General features: G+C 44.9%; 1 non-coding gene across 1 annotated transcript; it reads left to right on the forward strand.

Annotated features, from left to right (window-relative positions):
- Positions 1-1408: 1408 nt before the first annotated feature.
- On the forward strand, positions 1409-1493 carry TRNAR-UCG (transfer RNA arginine (anticodon UCG)). The gene has a single exon. It is a non-coding gene; the product is annotated as a tRNA-Arg (tRNA).
- Positions 1494-2840: the final 1347 nt, after the last annotated feature.

The following is a 2840-nucleotide window of genomic DNA, read 5'->3' on the forward strand; positions in this document are numbered from 1 at the left end:
AGTGGACACGATTTATGAGAACAGTCCTAAATTGCTTCGATGTTTGTCATGTCTGAGTTGAAAAATGCATATGAATGTGTTGCTAGTTCCAAAAACCCACTGCAGAAATATTTTATATTTGCACTGAGAAAAGCATCTTTCACTTTTTCTTTTTTTAAATAAGTCAGCACAGAGTAAAACCAGATTTCTGCTTCAGGAGAAAACAAATAACAACAATATTCTTATTGGTAATTAGATATTGAAAGTAAACAGACACAGGTGTGCCTGGGAGGCTCAGTCGGTTAAGTGTCTGACATCGGCTCAGGTCATGATCTCACTGTTGGTGGGTTCGAGCCCCGCATCGGGGTCTGCGCTGAAAGTATGGAGCCTGCTTGGGATTTTCTCTCTCTCCCTCTCTCTCCGCCCCTCCCCTACTCGCTCTCTCTCTCTCAAACTAAATAAATAAACTGAAGGAAGGAAGGAAGGAGAGAAGAGAAGAGAAGAGAAGAGAAGAGAAGAGAAGAGAAGAGAAGAGATATGACCGTCCATTTTTAGACAGATCAAAGAAATAACTATTGTTTTTGTGTAAATAAGCACCTTTAGGTGAAATCTATGAAGTCATGGGGTGCCTGGGTGGCTCAGTGGGATAAGTGTCTGACTTCGGCTCAGGTCATGATCTCACAGTACGTGGGTTCGAGCCCCACATCAGGCTCTGTGCCGACAGCTCAGAGCCTGGATCCTACTTCCGATTCTGTGTATCCCTCTCTCTCTCTCTGCCCCTCTCCTGCTCATACTCTATCTCAAAATTAAAGAAACATTAAAAAAAAAAAGAAAGAAATCTATGAAGTCACTCATATATCATTACCAGTCCTTCGGTATTTACTGCAGAGTTACTATTCCACAAACACAATGGTAGGCAAATCTTACGCATACGCCAGAGGAAACAGGAATGTGTTAGTCAAAATATACAAAAATCAATGTGCTGTCTAATATACCAGGAGGAAAAACAAAATCTAAATTCAATACTGGTTAAGGAATGATGTTCACACTGGTTTGGGGGTAATGAACCCATGGCAAATCATTTTCATCGGCACTACAGCATGCACTGATCCAAACCTAAAAACGACTCATTCTTTCTTGAGTGGCAAAGGTGGGTCCAACCCCTTCTCTGTCATTAAATCCATCTGCAAATCCACCTTTCTTCAGGATGCTTCTGTGTGTAACTACCAAACGGACTGGATCGTTGGTTACAGGCTCTGTGAACATCCCTGCTGATATGTTTGCCATTTTCTCATAAAACAGGATGTCAGAGCAATGTATTTTAACTGTGCCATTATGTCTGCTAAGAAAAGATAATAACGTTTTGTTTTTTCACCGTTCTTTAGTTTACCAGGCGTATTCCCTTGTATTAAGAAGGAAGCATGGGGGCGCCTGGGTGGCTCAGTCGGTTGAGCGTCTGACTTCGGCTCAGGTCATGATCTCACGGTTCGTGGGTTCGAGCCCCGCGTCGGGCTCTGTGCTGACACCTCAGGGCCTGGAGCCTGTTTCAGATTCTGTGTCTCCCTCTCTCTGCTCCTCCCCTGCTCACACTCTGTCTCTGTCTCAAAAATAAATAAAGATAAAAAAAAGAAAAGAAGGAAGCATGGCAAGTAGGGTCTCTTAAAGGATGAACATAACTGGCATCAGTCATGGGGAGAAGGGGCTGGTCTGGGTAGAGGGGGTGGGGCTTGAGAAAGAGAGAAGTGCTTCTCGGTGGGCACTTCATTCAGACTCTTTGGGGCCTAAGTAGACACTGCAAAGCAGAGGGAGAAAGATGGCACATGGAGAAACTTGCCAGAGTAAGGGGGAAACAGATTATACTTGTCCATTGTACATTTCTCCCAGAATCGGCTTCCCCTTGCTTCCTATGGATCTGAATGAAGTCTTGGGGGAGTATACAGAACTACCGATAAAGGCAGACCAGGGGCGCCTGGGTGGCTCAGTCCGTTAAGCCGCTGACTCTTGATTTTGGCTCAGGTCATGACCTCACGCTTCGTGGATTCGAGCCTCCCATCTGACTCTGAGCTGACCTTGAGGAGCATGCTTGGGAAGCTCTGTCTCTGCTCTCTGCCTCTCCCCTGCTCGCTCCTGTGTGCACGCTTTCTCTCAAAATAAATAAATGAACTTAAATACTTAAACACATACACACGCGCGCACGCCCGCACCCGCACGCGCACACAAAGACAGACCCTGGAGTCACACTCCCTGGGCTGGAATCCTGGCTTGACACTTCCTAGCTGGCTAAGCTGATGCAAGTCACTTCGCCATTCTGTGCCTCGATCTCTTGATAATGATAGTACCCATGCCACAGGTTGATGTGAGCATTCAGTGAGTTAATATGCATGAAGGGTTTATATAATGCTTACCATGTGCCAGGCATTATTCTAAGTGCTAGCTATTAAATATTTCATCGTAACCTCGAGCATGATTTGCAGCAGTTGGAGACCAACCATGAGCTCACTTTAGCCATGAGCTCACTTTGGGGAGAGGAACAGCTTTGTATGTCAGCACACTGGCACAAAGGATTAGCGGAACCCCAAAGGGAAGGTGAATATTACAGGTAAATGTGGGCGCTGCAAACACACCTATCTGTCCCTTTTCAGGTGGAGATGGTCTCTCCGTTGCTAAACTTAAAAGAACAGGGATTCAATTATAAGCTCTTAATTTAGTAAGCATGTACCAATCATCCCTTATACACCAGACAGTATGCCGGGTGCTAGAGACACATACAATATGTTAATTGTGCACACTTAATAATACTGCAAACTTCTGCAAGGCAGGAGCTATGTCTTATTCACTCTTGTATTTTGAACAGTCCTTTC

Source organism: Lynx rufus, unplaced genomic scaffold (genome assembly GCF_022079265.1).
Source record: "Lynx rufus isolate CCGP_SWC_20201006 ecotype Redwood Valley unplaced genomic scaffold, mLynRuf1.p SCAF_14, whole genome shotgun sequence".
Taxonomy (NCBI): Eukaryota; Metazoa; Chordata; class Mammalia; order Carnivora; family Felidae; genus Lynx; species Lynx rufus.